The sequence below is a fragment of the Squalius cephalus genome, assembly GCF_949319135.1.
Source record: "Squalius cephalus genome assembly, chromosome: 1".
In the NCBI taxonomy this organism is placed as follows: domain Eukaryota; kingdom Metazoa; phylum Chordata; class Actinopteri; order Cypriniformes; family Leuciscidae; genus Squalius; species Squalius cephalus.
The window spans coordinates 38,682,066-38,699,838 of NC_137122.1; the positions used below are offsets into that span (position 1 = coordinate 38,682,066).

The 17,773-nt window shown below is 38.1% G+C and overlaps 1 protein-coding gene across 2 annotated transcripts in view; it reads left to right on the forward strand.

Annotated features, from left to right (window-relative positions):
• Positions 1-1,609: 1,609 nt before the first annotated feature.
• Positions 1,610-17,773, forward strand: part of rarab (retinoic acid receptor, alpha b) — a 123,473-nt gene continuing 107,309 nt past the window's right edge. The window contains exon 1 of one of the 2 annotated variants that reach the window (XM_079890958.1): positions 1,610-1,848. The gene's annotated coding sequence lies outside the window, so the exon portion shown is untranslated. Of the gene's footprint in view, positions 1,849-9,654; positions 9,986-17,773 lie in introns of those variants that run through there. The other variant, XM_079890957.1, reaches the window with a different exon arrangement.

A 17,773-nucleotide genomic window follows, 5' to 3' on the forward strand; every position in this document is an offset into this window, starting at 1 on the left:
CACACATGCACGCTGACACACAGACTCACACCGCATGTAGGATCGATAAGGTGTATTGATTATGCCTGGTGCTGACAGGCCCTGCTGCAACTCTGCCTGCTCTGATCAATTCAGAGCTGCACTGGGATGGCTTGAGGTTAACTACTCAAGGATGTGTGTTTTGGTGTGTGTATGTTGAAACTCATAGGCTTAGACAACACAATATCAGTTTGAATGGGAGATTGGGGTTTATTTGAGTCATTTCGTATGTGTCTTTGAGCCCAAAGGGTGTATAAGCGCAGGTGCAGTATTTTATAACTCTGCAAGAGTGTGGATGTATTTGAGTATATTTTCTTATAGGATTGTTCCTATATAGTGTGTTTATTGTCTGTTTCCATTGCATTGAGCAACATTATGGTATGAAGGTTGTTTTCATTAAAACATTTTTAGCAGTTAAAACACGTGTTGATGTTCAGTTCCTCATGCACTTGCGCTGTAGGCTACTGTATGTCATGTGACATGGTCATATTAGTGGTCATTTCTGCATGCTGTGGTTAAGTGGTGCAACACATAAAATAAATGACAACTTTTTTTCTTCCGCTCGTGAGATCTACAGCTGGAGTTTTAGATTTTTTTATTTATTTATAATTTTAAAGGGTGCATTTAATTGATCAAAAGTGACAGTTAAGACATTTAAAATGTTACAAAAGATTAAATAAAATAAATGCTGTTCTTTTATTCTTTCTATTCATCTAAGAATGCGGACTAAAAATGTATCACTGTTTCCACAAAAATATTAAGCAGCACAACTGTTTTCAACATTGATAATAACACAGGGGTTACCATCGATTACTGTTTTTACTGTATTTTTGATCAAATAAATGCAGTGTTGGTGAGCATGAGACTTCTTTAAAAGGCATTCAAAAATAGTACTGACCCAAAACTTTTGAACGGTAGTGTATGTTATTGTTTCAATGTAAAATGAACTCTTTATGTTACTGTGTTCAGATTAGCTACTGTCTTTGTTGTTTTCCTTTGTTTTCCTGTTATTGTAGACCTCATGAAAACAAAATTAGAGCTTTGAGGCTAAACTATATGCTAGCACCTTAACACTGACAAATGTCACTTTTAGCACATCAAATTTGCAGTCTTTTTCTTAATTTTAAAATATTGATGATTCATCCAGATTTTTGTCCAATCAAATGCTCCCTGGGATGATAATCATGATAAACAAAGGTGTCAAGCCCTTCAATGTCACCAGAAGTCCCTGATTCAACAGGAAGTACATCAACACAGGAAAGAAAGACTTGTCAAGCGATTTCAACAGGTCTTCAAGACACATTTGCGTCTCATGAGACACAGTGCTAATGCTTAATGTTCATTCTAGTTCTGATAAAGCTACATTGTGTTACATAATTCAACTTGTTAGTGCAGAAATCTGAAACTATGGGTCAGATTCACATCCTTTTATTTAAACAAAGTCTTTGTGGGCATAGATATCTGTGCTCCTAGAATGGCCTTAGGTGACCCCGGTTTCACTTCTCATTTGAGAGGGTGTTGATGGTAGTGCTCGGGCACCAAATAAACAACAGCAAGAGGAACAGGAAGCCCTTGGCGAGGAGCATTGCGTGAGAGACAGTGAGAAGTGGGCTGAGGTTTAGAGCACATTTGTGTGTACGTGTGCGCTTGTGTTTTTCAGTTTAGTTTTGCGGTGGCATGTTCTAGCGGGTGAATGTTACCCAGTGACCTGCCTCTTCATATCGAGTCGGTCGTGTTATGCTTTTGTAGATCTGTGAAATCTGCATATGTAACATGTAATGTGGATATATGAATCTTTACGAAGACTTAACAGTGTCACTCCTTCTTCAGGTAAGAAGAAATCAGATCAAATCTCAAATAAATATTACAGTAGTGACTGTGGCGCTTGTAGGTGCTGTGTTATTTTAAGAAAAAGTCTGGAGTGTTACAGTTTAGATACATTTTCAGGAGCTCTGGAGGAGAGGATGTATGTTTTGCGAGGGGCTCTTGCTTGCGAGGGCCGAGTGCCCAATGCCTGCTCACTGTAATGTGAAGCGACAGCTAGCCTTCACGCACCAGTGGGCTCCGTGTCCTAAAATGGACACAGGAGGACTCTTTCAGGAAAAGGAAAAAGAGTAGATGCAGGACTATGTGAGAACATCTTTATGTAGAGAGTGAAAGACATTAAAAAAAAAAACTGATCTGTTGTGTAACTTAATTCTTTCTTCTTGTTTTTGCAATTTAAAACAAACCGATTATCATTTATCAGTAGTACGCAACATTTCTGTTTTATTTTAGTCCAAAATGGCTCCATATCTGAAAAATATGAATGTTTTGCAACATACCCAGAGAGAAAACACAAATTCACTCACCTAATGAATTAAGACAACAGGAGATAACGAGAGTGAAAGCAGCATGTACACAGACTTCACCTCACCTCCCACAGTATCACTTATGTACTACAGAACTAATATGGCCCTACTATGGTACAGTTATGTATGGTACTATGACATACTGTACATAATGGTTCTAAATGATTGCTATATGGTACTCCAACATTCGGTACTACCACAGTACATCAAAGAACACAGTATTAGCGTGTTAGATGTCCATGGTAACATGTCGAAAAGCCAATCCTGTATCTCAAACAGTAGAGCATGGTGTTATCAACGCCTAGGTCATGGGTTCGATTATGTATACCTTAAATGCAAAGTTGCTTTGGATAAAAGTGTCTGGCAAAGCATAAATAATAAACAACATGGTATTACTGTGGTACCTTTTTTAGGGTTTTGTATTACTGTTACACGTTATCGCTGTCATGTACTAATATTTGTAAATTTGCCATGCATCAACTGAACCTACGTACACCAAAAACTGCACAGTGATCTCTCTCTGTGCTGTAATTGAGGCAGCAAAAGTCCTTGTTCCCTGCTTCTTCTCTAAGGCTCAATGATGTGATCAATAACCAATTAAAAAAAACGGATCAGCAGATTATCCACGTCACATGGTTCAAGCATGAAAAACAAGAACGTCTGTTTGACATGTTCACCGAATGCATGTTTGTAAAGCGTATCAGTTGTCAATGTGTAAAGAAAACCAGTGACAGAAATTAGAAGTGTACAGGGGGTAAATAAAATATTCGCCATGTTGAGTCCACTTCCTTTAACTTGCTGTCTTTTAACAAGCATCCATTACCACCTAATTAGTGCCCAGGATTTTAATTGCAGTTTACAGAGTTGTTTGGTTTTATTGAGCTTGAGAATGTGTGTTTGTGTACAAGCAGAGAGGCTTTGTTACGCTCCAATTGGAGAAGGCAGCTTCTTTTTTGGGCCTGTTGTGGCTGGTGATTGAATACTAGCGGCATTGTCGTGGATCTATGATATTGTTTCCAATGAAAAATAAACAAGGAGAGGTTTGGTTTTTTGAGTGTTGACAAAAAAAGTTATGAATATGAATCAGATAAATATTGACAATGCCTTGATTCAGTACATGAATGTGGGTCAGTGGATGTTCAAAGGGCACATGAAGAAGACAAGGTAGGAAGTGGTAAGTGAGGTGAATAATTCATCTGTCTGTCTTCCATGTGTGCCCTGTCTGCACTTTCATCACCCTCATTATCCCTGTCATCACTGAGCTCTGTCCTCTCCATCGGCTCATGGTGCCATTTACTCAGAGCCTCAGAGCCTAATGTGGATATATTTCAACAGATTAGTTTCCCTGAGAAGAGAGGATGGATTGAGAGCTTGTGTCCGTCAAACTGTACCGATACAGTAGCCTTGCTGGAAACATTTAGAAAAACTTTGATCATGACAAAAAAAATGTGATTATACTTTTATATAGTAGGCTATATTTAGATAGTTAAGATATTTAGATATTAGATCTTAGATTTAGATATTAATTATTTAGTTATTTTTAGATAGATGATTGTGATGATTACTATACCTATAGTTATTATTATTATAGTTTAGATATTATTATTATAGTTTAGATAGATACTTATTATTATTATTTAGTGCTGTCAAGTTGATTAATCATGATTAATCGCATCTAACATAAAAGTTTTTGTTTATATATTGTGTGTGTGTGTGTGTGTGTGTGTGTGTTTGTGTGTACACACCCATATATGTATGGATATGCTGTATATATAAATATGTATGTGTGTGTGTATATATATATATATATATATACACACACACACACGCACACGCACACAGAAACGCACACACACATACATATACTGTATATATATATATATGTATATATGTATTTATATATATATATACACATACATCATATAAACAAAAACTTTTATGTTAGATCGACTGCCCTACTTCTTGCTCTTCTTGAAATACTGTAGTATAGAAGTAATTCTACTTGTCCCATCTTATGGCAGTACCTCAGACCTACATTATGTCTTTTTTCCCTTTACTTTTCCCCCACTCACTTAGTACTGTCTATTGTTATCAGTCTGCCTAATGGGCTTCTTTCCCTGGCTTTGTTCTGGCAGGCGAATGAGTGCAGAAGGGGAGGGAGGTGGAGGGTTGGTGAGAGAAAGGGCGACCGAGTTCATTTCTTTAAAGGATATCAGTCATTTCGATATGATCGCCCTCCCAAGCAGCAGATTCACAAACACAAGACTTCCTCTCTCTGAACCTAGGCATGCACCATACTTGAGCTCTACTCACACATTAAGGGTGTTGATACTCCAATAAAACAACTGTAGACATGTTTGAAAGCTAATAAATTGCACAAATAGTCTTATAAAAGAGGAATAATTATTGTCATAAAACTCAATAACAACATTGTGCTGTTACAAATGTTAAGTATTATGATGACTCAACATGCATTTCTAATGCCTTGAAAGAACAGGCCTAATTTTAATATTTAACACTACTTTTTTGAATAAGCACGTCGGACTGTACACTCATAAAAATGATTGTTTTGATGCAGTTCATTTTATTCAAACAATTCAGTTTGATTTAATACCATTGTATCGGGTTTGTTGTTCAAACACAATTGTTTAAATTAAATTGACTGGAAAGAACATTTCAATCAGGTAACTCAATCAGTGCGAATATTTATATAATGTTATTAAAAAGAGCTGACAAAGATTTGAAAGAGCCCATTACAATAATGATGACATGCTATATCACAGTATAGACAGACAGATAGATAGATAGATAGATAGATAGATAGATAGATAGATAGATAGATAGATAGATAGATAGATAGATAGATAGATAGATAGATAGATAGATAGATAGATAGATAGATAGATAGATAGATAGATAGATGGTGGTTGGCAAGGAAAATAAAGGAGATATAAAAGCACAATAACACATCCACTTAAAATAAAAGTAAACCTGACTGCTCAGCTTATAGATGCTAAAGGGTTAAGCACGTTCACTGCCTGCATCTGGGAGTCATTTAAAACATTCCACAAGGCTTACCACATGTTTTCAGACAGGCTAAACCCCATGAAGCAGATTTTGCTGTCCAGGGCTGGAAGTTTTCAAAGAGTGCATTTGAGAAAATTGAACTGTTAGCTTTTTGAAGGCTCGAGATGAGATGGTGCGAGGGTGGCAGAGAAGACTCGTTTGGGGATCTGTGACTATCCTTGCCTGTCTACCCATGCGTGTGTGGATCAGTCCTCTTTGAAGTGGTGGGATGCTAAATGGCGCTAGTTCTTTCCCACCCTCTGATAGGATCTTCACAGGCTTGCGTTCCCAGCTCATTTCCTCTGGTCAAGTCTTGTGACCCATCAAAACACAAAGGGGTTTTAGGTGTTCACTCTAGATGAGATACAAAGGCCATGCAATTTAAACCATACTCAATTAAACAGTGACACAAAATGACACGTTCGACACGTTCACTCAACCCAAGTAGGCCTGGTATATTTCATTCCAGGGGTGTGGTAAGGAAACCCTGATCACTTAATTTCATGATTCTTATACTGTATGTTAAACAGATTCAGGCAGAAATATCAGCCAAAATCCAACCAGGGATTCCATTGTGCAGATCACTTCAATGTAACACTCTTATCAGTTGTATGAAGGCTGTTCTTTAAAACATTCATTACTTTAGATATGTGAATGGTCACAATGTCCAGTGAGATCACTGCCATTGAGAATGTAAAGTGCTGTGGCTGGACTAGAGAGCATTTTGGCAGGAGAATGAAAATCACTTGAATGTGGAACCACCTCAAAACAGCTTCTAAAGACCTGAATGAGACCCCCAACCTCCAATTTCATCTTGAACTGTAAGCCAATGGCTACAAGAGGCTGGATTGACAGGTTGTGTACCAGTAAAGAAACCATTTATTCGTTTTATCTGCAAAAAAACATGTTGCACTTGTCAAAGAACATATGGAGTGTGGAAGATTGGAGTCCGACAAGTCAAAATTTAACAACCTACCATTGGATGGTGTCAGGTATATTCGTAGGAGACGAATGGAGTGTTTTAATAACAAATGCATGCATGAGACCATTAAGCAGCAGAAGCATAATGGTATTGGGGAGGCATGCAGCAGGTGTTGGAAGGATCTACAGAGTTTGGAAATCCTGTTGAACACAATGTAGCCAAGAATGGAGGATCTTTTTAGAGATCAAATGTGTATTTTGCAACATGATAACAATCCCAAACATACTGGACATTTCAAAAAAGTTGCAATGCAATGAAAGAGTTCATGCTCAGCATTTTGAAGTCTTTCAGTGGCCTCCTCAGTCCCCCGACCTTAAAGCCATTGAAAAGCTTTGGGAAATTATAAACCTGAATTGTGATAAGTCCTGCAGGTCTTCCGATGAAGCTCAACTTTGGGAAGAACTTAAGGAGTATTGGACAAAAGTTAAGCATGTCACAAAGTTGAGTGTGTCAATGCCCAGGACAGTGGCTGCTATGATCAAAAACAAGGGAGAACCAACAAAATATTAATAACTAATTACACTGTAGTCAATGTATGCGCTATTTCATGAGCTTTTTGTTTTTCTATGCCTTTTTTGCATTATACAATAAAATCTAATGGTGGAGTTTGCCTTTCTGGCCCAATAAGTTAGTAATTTTAACACCTTAAACAAGTTTAGTACATACTTGTTCCCAAATGACTTGACTGTTTAATAGACCCTGAAATGCCATTAAAAGAAATATTGTAAAAATATCCCCTCCGCACATCACTTTTGGCCACTACTGTATGTACAGTAAACACTGTACATTAATATGGCTATATACACGTTTGTAGGTTTAAAAAGCAAAACTCAGTTTTCTATAACAGGGGGTCCCTGCTCTGGGTCTTTGGGCTGAAAAGATTGAAGACACCTATTTTAAACAGTCACTTCACCTAGGCTTCATCGATTCCATTATACCAGTGCTTCTCAGCTCCAGTAATGGGGACACTAAGCAGCTGATCAGCTGAATCAGGTACTTTAATGTGTGAGACATCTCAAACATTCTGGGAGGTGGGTCCCTGGAAATGGAGTTGAGAAACACTGCTCTTTAGGATTCACAACATGAAGCAACACAGCAATAAAAACTGCAAAACATCAAACCAAGACCATAACCATGTTTGCATGATCAGGAAAAGACTTTGTCAAAACTAGGTAAAATCCATTTTTTTTCTCTATATTTCCCTATAAAATTGATCTGATTATGAGCACTCTGAAATCTTAGGCATTGAGATTGAAATTGATCTGATTATGAGCACTCTGAGATCTTAGGCATTGAGATTGAGATTGATCTGATTATGAGCAGTCTGAAATCTTAGGCATGCGTTTCTAAATATAGAACCAAGAAAAAAGAGATTTCCCCTCAAATCTCACATTGTATTTTCTTTTTTAAGAAGGGGATTATGAGTCATTTGAAGCCCGTAGGCCAAGCAAACCACATGTGACATGACTCCATCTAAAGGATAGTTTATTTTTCTCTTCTGTTAATGGGACGTTCCCTCATTTGCAAGGTGATGGGCCATATAGGCAAAAGGTCTTGGCATTCTTTCAGCAGTTGTACTATTTGCAAACACACACTGAGGGATCCCAAGAGGGGATACTCAGAGCGGGCAGTCATATTGTATGATACGAATAGAGGCAAAGGCTGCTCCTAGAATTAGCTCACGTAAACAAGATAAGGGCAGACAAACTGACGACACCTCCCTGCTGAGAGAAAAATAGATTCAACAGTTCTGTGCTGGTCTCACCTGGTTTAGGCTGTTTAAAATGGTCTCCCAAACTACTGGGCCCAAAGATCTGATATTAGTGTTTCATGTGGATGGCTTCTCTTCTGTTTTAAATGCATGGTTGCAAAGGAAGAGCTTTTGCAACAGAGAAACAGTGTCCTTGTCGTCACAGTAAAGTGGTAAAAGGTCTTAAGAGTCTGGATGCTCAGCGCTTGTGTAAATTCAAGGCATCATCACAAGATCAATGGTGCTTGCAGCTGTTTTTCACACAGTGCACATCACGATGTTGACACATCTGTTCTGAGACCACAATGGACAGCAATGCAAATGTTGCTTAAAGCCTTCTGGAACCTTTAACATCAATATTGTACACTGTAAAAATGAAAAGGTACTTTCTGGGGTTTTCAGACTGACACACTGGCAGAAACTCTAGGCACTCAAAGAGGTCTCAAATATTCTACTGCACTCAAAAAACTTCAGCATATATATTTGAAGCACCTCAAAGCCTTTCCTTTGACTTGTGGCAACTGGACGATCGATTGATTGCGTCAAGAGTTCTTGTAGGAACTTATTGATTACATTTTGTACATTCCTCATACCCCTTTTCCATCAAAACATCGCTGTTTTTTTTTAACAATACCATTTTTTTTAGACAGATAGGAGTTTACAAGAGTTTAGATGAGCATATATATATATATATATATATATATATATATATATATATATATATATATATATATATATATACATACTCACAATTTCTACCCCCTAAAATAATGTAGAGCTTGGCATATCTAGGGGAAAATGTAAATTAGTTATAAAAATGTTTAATTGATAATTTATTACTTCATTTTATTAAGTTACATGACTTCTTCAGAAATCACACTTTTAAAATTAGACTTTTTCCAAGACTGTTGTTGAGAGGGTGAATTAAAATTAAGAAACATCTTGAGTTTTGATTTCTTAAAGTCATCTTGAGGCCCCCTTGGAAGTTTGCTAAGGCCCTCAAATGGGCCCTGGTCCCCAGTTGAGAACCAATGCTAAATTTACCACTGATAAACCTGAGACAAATCTCTTCAATCAAGTTTACATGCTAATTTTCATTAATTGATAATCATAGGTGTGATGGTTTTTGTGCAAGTTTTCCTCACCATTCACACTCATTCCCAAACCCACAACAACAACAAAAAAAAATGTTCAATTTAAATGCAAAATGTTTAGCGGTTGTAGTGTACCGAACCTTCCTCAATTTGTCAGGAACATGCCCAATATGTCTTTGGGTTCTGCCGGCGTGAAGAACCTCAAATGGAACCTCAAACCTTTTTACATTTTACGCTTAATCCTCAAAGAACTTCGAGCTGTTTGTATAAGTGTTTTAGCGACCTGAAACACAGCTTTGTCCTAATGCAAAAGCACTAAAGTTCCTGCATAACGCGCAGTGGTTACATAAAGGCGAGCACCAGCAGAGCTTGTGTTCAGTGGTATCGTGCCCTGAAGTGACACCGCGGAAGCGGAGAATGGGAGGAGACGGCGGCGGAGGCTGGCCGGTGTTCGGTTTCAACAGCTCACACGTGACCGCAATGGCTGCTTGTCAGTTACTTGCAGTGCATCATTCCTCTGCCGCCCTGCGAATGTAGGGTACATCAGTTCTCTCGCTTCTTTGAACTGTCGGTGCGGACACTACCACCCGCCGAAACGAAATTCCTCTACACGTTCAGCAGAACAGCTCACCGGCTGAGAAGAAGAACGACATTCGGGAGAGAATTTAAAGCGTCTCTGGGTTCAACTTCCACCAACCAACACAGCGGTAGGAGGAGTCAACAGGTATTGGCGCTCTATATTTACGTGACAATACAATTGCTTGGCTGACAGGTAGCCACATTAATAGCGTCTTGACAGATGTGGAGCAGTGAATAGGCGCGTCCTTCGGCGCTCAGATGCGGTGTGCTACTTAACTGTAAAGCAGCCCGTTGAGTTTGATCGAAACCGCACACGGGGGTAATAATGACCGGTCTGCGGCTGCTACGTAATAAAATGCGCTGTATTGTTCTCTTACCTGAATGAGCAATGTGTCATTGAGAGCTTTTGCTGCAAGTATTTCATGCAAAGCGCGGATACGCTGCACTATCCGAGCGTCCTGCATTGAATTGAATTTCGTCGTGCGTCGACTTTATTCAGACAGTATATTATCTTTGGCTTTTAAAAATCTTATTCATGTTATATATTTGCCTATATAGACATGAGAACATGTTGAGCATGATGTAATTGTATTTAACTGGGTCACTTCGTTCTACAAACAAAAGCAACAAATGCCTCTATATAAGTAATTTCCTGCTTGGATGAACTCAGTTGAAATAGGCTAAGAGCATTTGGGTCAACATGCAATATAAATATCTGAATACTGAGCAAAGTATCTGTTCACCTGCCCGAAGCTGCTATTTAAATGGATAGTTCACCCAAAATTTTAAATTAAAGGGATAGTTCACCCAAATATGAAAATTCTATCATCATTTACTCACCCTCAAATTGTTCAAAACCTGTATGAATTTCTTTCTTCTGCTGAACACAAAAGAAGATATTTTGAAGATTGTCAGTAACCAAACAGTTGATGGGCAGTGACACCATTCACTTCCATAGTATTTTTCTTCCCTACTATGGAAGTCAATGGGGTCCATCAACTGTTTGGTTACCCATATTTTTCAAAATATCTTCTCTTGTGTTAAATTTTCAGTTTTTGGTGAACTGTCCCTTTAAGCAATGTTCATATCAGTTCTCTGGGTATTGTTATTTATTTTTTAATTTTATATTTATGTAGCCTACAAATTAACTGGTTTTATGGCTCGTTTAAAAAGAACCTGGCTATACATTTCTTTATAATCCACAAGAATCATTGTAAAATAAAACTACTGAATACCCCTTTTAGCTTTTTGTTTAGTTCATTATAATCATCACTTCACATAACCAATATTGCACAGATTTACAGCTCCAAGTGATTTTTTTTATTTTTTTTATTTGCTAGCAGCTATATGGCTATACACTGAGTGTTGGTAATTGAAACTAATTGGTAATTTCATCTCATACATAAGCAGGTTATATAACACATTTGGATTTTTAATACCTGATGCCACATATACATGTTAACCCGTTGACATGTATTTACTATAAAATAGGAAACTTATAAAATCCAGACTTTGCGCTGATCCACCAATCCTGATGGAAATATGAAGAAGACAAATGATTAAAGTGCTAATGAAACCGCTCTATTAAGCCTGAAGAACCTGGAGGTGCCATCATGAAAGCATTTGTTTTTTAAACAATAACTATTCTGTGTCTTAAAGGAGAACTCCGGTCAATTTTAACATTGAGCTCATTTTTTTGTAAATTTGGAGTGCTGTCAGTACAGAGAACAACGACAAAAATCGGTGTTGCCTACACCGTGTTATTCTATTTTTAAAATTTGCACCCTGTTGACTTCAATGGGGCAAGTACTAAACCTGCTTTTAGCCTCTTAACATCCTTGATGTGTCATTACAAGTGCACAGAAAATGTGAGTGATTCCTTCTGAGTGAACACGATCGAGTCTGACTGCAGTAGATGTGAAAGAAATGTATAAAAATGATGTTATTTAAGCCAGCGCAAATACCTTTGTTTACATCCTGTTTTTCGGTTGAAGTCCAAAGTAGTCGATTGCCGAGTTCACGCGCGTGATCATAGGTATTAAACCTATGCGTGTGAACTCTGCAATCGATTACTTTGGACTTCAACCGAAAAACAGGATGTAAACAAAGGTATTTGCGCTGGCTTAAATAACATCATTTTTATACATTTCTTTCACATCTACTGCAGTCAGACTCACTCGTGTTCACTCAGAAGGAATCACTCACATTTTCTGTGCACTTGTAATGACACATCAAGGATGTTAAGAGGCTAAAAGCAGGTTTAGTACTTGCCCCATTGAAGTCAACAGGGTGCAAATTTTAAAAATAGAATAACTCTGTGTAGGCAACACCTATTTTTGTCGTTGTTCTCTGTATTGACAGCACTCCAAATGTACAAAAAAATGAGCTCAATGTTAAAATTGACCGGAGTTCTCCTTTAAGTACAATAAAACATTAGCCAATGTATCCTAACTAAAATGACCATAGTTACTAAACATAATAAGATACGATTCTAGAGTTAGCACTTAATATTTCTGTAATATGGCCAAATCATTCTCAAAATCATACACAAAGGAATGCGTACATGCTCAGGCTTCAAGCGTCTTCATCAATAAGATTTGATCTATTATTAAACCAATGAAATTGGATTTGGGCGGAGCGATACGTGTAGCCCTGCCCCATTGCCCAGACTGCAATATGGAGTACTAGGAATTTTGCAATATGGAGTACTAGCACTTTGTGTACTGTTCGATTAACGGCAATAGTATAAGGATGAAATGAGTCATGCTTGTGATGCATTGAAACTATTCAGCATATGGTGCAAGAAGCGAAGTGTTTTCGGTTAGTTCTGTTTTCGCAGTTAAATGGGAAGTTCCTCGACCATCTGTCTGCAATAGAAAGAGGAATGGGTACGATATTTGCTTCCTCAAAGCACTGCCACTTTCATGCTTGTCGTCTGCAGAGACGTATGCCACAAAGCTTGACATTTTGATTTTTCCGTTCATGAAAGCGTGCTCAAGGTATTACCTCCTGTTGTGTTTGTCTCTAACCTTCCACCAGGGCTCTCTAATGTCGTCTGTCGTTCCAAAATAGCAGGTAGGGGAACACAAAGCTGACTGAATCAGGGTGCTATCCAATGCTGTCGTCCTTGCCATTTTTTCAGAAATCTGCTTTTTCACACTGCTGGATATGACTAGTTGACTGTGCCGCTCCTCTTTCCATTTCTCTATTTTACCTCCCTCTCTCTCCAGTGGATTGATTTTAGCGTTCCCTCTCATTAATCATTTCAAATTGTCTGCAATATTGTATATTGATGAAACAGATGATTAGGTATTTTGGATCCCTGTCTTTGGATCCCTGTCATTTACTCAACCTCATGTCGTTTCCAACCCATAAGACATTTGTTCATTTTTTGGAACACAAATGAAGATTGCCCATCCACTTAAAGACTATGTAATCAACATTTTTAAAATAAATGCAGAAATGATCCACAAGAATCGAGCATAAAGAACATGTTTGCTTTGAATGATGAACAGATTATATTTTAGGTTTTTATTTACCTACACTATAAGAAAAGTCAGTGGAAATCGGGACTAAAGTACTGCGTTAAAGTCAGGATGAGGGGAAGCGATTTTGATGAAAGATTACGAGGGCACATGTATTAAAAAAAAGATATACACTGATAAATCATTTATAATAAATAAATCAATTATAATAAAGAATTGTCAAATTGATTTTATGGTTACTTTATTATGAAGGAGTGTTGTATAGGGTTAATGGAAATGTTCATAAACTTATAATAATAATACGTCTTTCCGTTTATCGCAAAATTTTGTATATGTACATCTTGCAGTGTATAAATATTGGTGAATGCATAGCCTATACACAGAGCATATCAAATATGTTTTCTTATCAATTCTTGCTTTCTCTGGGAATCGAACCCATGACCTTGGCCAAGCGCCAACTCTCTACTGTTTGAGCTATAGGAAAGTCTAGGAAGATAGATGTGTGATAGATCATGTGCTCTATGTATGTGCATTCATCAGTGTTTATGTGTAGGGTATTTCATGCAAAGAAGTATTCTGAGTTGAAAACTTCCAAATAATTTTACATCAATCAATATCAGTATCATATATATATAAACAATGAGAGATGCTGTAGTAGGGTGTCAATACAGTGACAGATACATATAGACAAACACATTTTGATGCTTACAATGAGAGAATGATTTTTTTTCTACAGTAAAAAAGCTCTTAATATAGTCAATCAGAGAAAACCTATAAATTTGATTGATCAAATGGAGTTGCAATGGCTAAAACATTTTTATTTGAGTTTTTTGTGTAATCATGTGCTGTTTCATTGTTAATATTACGTACAATAATTCGTTACTACAATTTTCTCATGTGCTCATTTTTCAATGTACATGTAGGCTACACATACTGAGAGTGAGTCACTCTGATACTGATCTTTTGACAAATCCGAAAAAGCACAGCTGAAAATAAAAGACTTTGACCTCGATAATCATAAAGAAAATAAGGCGGTCATATGACAAAAGAAGCAGAAATCTTGCCTTGAGCCCATGCGTGTGAGATAAGTTCAAAACTTATGCAACATGTAAAAGCTGACAGCTGTTTACTTGTTGTTTTTGCTGTAGTTTTTCCATACAGAATTCCTAGAAGTACTTTGCCGCTGCCCGGTGCTCAGGCCTGAACACAGTACTTTGGCTTCTTTCTTATTTTGTCTACTTTCTGGTCACAATTTTTCATCATCTTGATTTAGGAATTTTGGAATCTCACACTGCTCAGACTCCTGGCAGAGCTGCTTCATTAGACCTGCTTCTTTTGTGGTCCAGTTCGTTACATTGTGGTGGAAAAGGTGAGAATGGGATTTGTGACTTACAGTAAGTGAATTTTTACCAGGATTGCAGGCAATGTAAGGGTGATGAAAATTGCTGACCTTTTTTTGAAATGGAAATTTTAATTTAATTTTTTTTGCTCTTTTACTGTCTGTTTGGTAAACAGACAACCTGTCTTCTATATTCCGCCAGTGGCTTTGTCTCTTATGCTCACGCGTATTCTTTAAATGTGTTCATTTGTTGGCATGAGACTAGATTCAGCATTTCGGTCCATGTTTCTAGGTCTATATGATACTATTTTTCAGTTCCCCTTCAATTAATTTCCCCTTCTGCCCATTTAGTCATTTAGCAGACACGTTTATTCAAATTGATTTATAAATGAGGAACGAGTATTTTATTATACAGTTACCAACAATATTTGTAGTACTGCTTTACAACTTATGTTGCAAAAAAACTTCTCTTATTGTCTAAGTATAAGTCATCAGTTGAAGCTTGTTTCGTGACTGTGGGAGTGAATCGTGATAGACAGCTAGTTTCAGTTTTTTGTTTGTTTTTAAATTATGTATCTGTGGTGCTTTAATTAGTTAGCTTTAGCTGTTTGAACACGAGTCTGCCTATCCATTTGTATATTTGAAAGAAACGGCCACCCAGGCTTTGCTCACATGTCTGCAATGTTACTAAAACATCCCCAGACAAGGACAAGACACTGATGACTAAACCTTCAGATAGAAAAGCAGGAAGTAGGTGTGTTTATTTCCTATCAGTCACGATTTCCTTTGTAAGCATTCTTTTCAGCTAGGCAACATATCTTTGTTTTGAACACAGTTGCCAGATGAGTGGCATCACATGCAGCCTTGGGCAATGCAATCCGAGGACACGCTCGGTTCTAATGACCAGAGATGATGATTCAGGAGAAACATGTGCTGATAGTCCGTGACACACTCACTTTGTGTTTTTACATATATACCAAAGCTTGGCATTTATGACATGTAATTGCGATAGAGTTGGACGTTTTCCTTTTAGGCATGTATCTGATGTAGGAATTGCAGGTGTGCCATTGCGGACAGGGAAGCGAGTGACTATTGCTCATGGGCTGTGCAGCGGAAGACAGATGGGTGAAGGTAAATTAAACAAGCTGCTCTGGCCTTCTCTCCTCACTTTGACAGTGTGCCAGCCACGGCGCCGGGTCTCTGTCATTATTTAACGGGCAGCGTTAATGGGCTCTGGCTGCCGGGAGAAACCGAGGGAGAGACAGGGCAAAAAAAATTTTAAGGGAAAAAAGTGGACAAGGTTTTGTACTTGACCATGCAGTGTGGGCGGATGAGACACAGGTTTCTTGTTTCCTATCGGAACATGATTTTTTTTTTTTTTCTACACTAGTAGCTGGTGGTGTTTTAGGTTCTTCTCAAGTCCAGAATGGACCTTTGTCACATAAAGTCATGACAGCTTTGCTTTACCCATTGTCACCCTTAAGCAGTTTTGCAGGGAATGGAATAACATCTGGATTAGCTCTGCAAACCCCAATAGCAGGAAGGGGGAAAGTCATATCCACATCCAGTCCACAGAATTTCATTTGAAAGTGAGCATTGCTATGCCTTACGTGATCTGAAGCATGGGTATGGTGAAGGACATTAGGCATGTGTGTTCACATTTTCCACATTATTGTGTGACTTTATCGTTTTTATATCATATAAGATTGAGTTTTGCATCAAATATGTGGTGTTGTATGTTATGTGTATATGGACGGACTTATGAATATGAATTAGGGGTTGTAAGATTCATCAAATAGTCCTACTGATTTGCTAAAAGGCAGGTAAATGAGCAGTGGTCATTTTAGGATTACCACTCAGGCTTCTGCTCAGTCATCGTAAGCATGTTTTTGCATACCTCACAAAATATTCATTCAAAACATAGACCTCTATAAGCTGAATCAATAATAAATTGTAAATGTATTAAGTGGGGCAGTGGGTGCCTGAGCCCTGCCCAGCTCTACAGCGCTCCACAATTATCTGATGTAAATCTGTGGTGAAATATGGAACTGCAGCGCGCTCGCAAAGACCCGCCCACTTTAGTTACTGTTGCTATGTCCGACAAGCCATGCCGCTCTCACGCCACACATCATGTTCTCACGCAGTACATTACATCACGGAGCAAAGAGGATACTGACAACGCAGACAGACAGGACAGACTAGGTTACTTTTGATATGAAACAAAGTCTCAACTTTCAAATTTGGTCCCTTTTGTGGCTCTTAAATATGTTGTGACAGATAGAAGCTGTCAGTTAAAGCTGCTGGTGAACCGATCATCTCTTCCTTCTAGTTCATTTATAGATCAAATAAACATAAATGAACATCAGAAGGAATGTTGTTTCAACCGTGGAAAGACGTCAGTACACACAGTTTATCAAGTTCAAATCCACCGAAGTTAATCTACTAACTCTCCTGACTGCTTTGTCGGAAAAAATGGCGGATTTTTTTTTTATGTTTGTCCTGAGAATATGTAACCCCTCCACCCGGGTCCTACTCGCCCGCTCTGTGCGGGCCTCCGACATGAGAGTCAGGCTCTCTAACAAGGAGGCTAAAGACTGCAGCCTGTAGCATCTGGCCTCCGTTACAAATAGAAACGACTTTCTATTTGTGCCGGAATTCCTCACAATTTGTAATACTCTCTAAAACATCATTCTGAGGCAACAAATGCTACATTAAGGCAGTTCTAAGATGGCATTCTATGCGTGTGTTGTGTGTACTTAGAGCCTGTCTGTCAATCAACGTTAGAGCGCCACCCTCAGGCTTAATAACGCAAAATCTGCCAAAAGTGTTCTGCATGTGTTCAGCGATTAGAATGTTAAATGTTTATCATTAACTAGCCCTAAGACCCAGAATCTGGCCTAAATCTATGGTCAGGAGCTACTGATCCTAATCCAACCTGGATTTCCTTTTATACACTGCAGCCCTGTAATAGAGGGAGAGTAGGAGTAATGGATAAAATGAGATGAGATGATTTGATGAACCTGACAGGTCCAATAAATGGAAACAATTAATGTAAAGTGAACACACTTATGAATTGTTTATGTGATCTTCTAAGCGCTCTGTCTGTCTG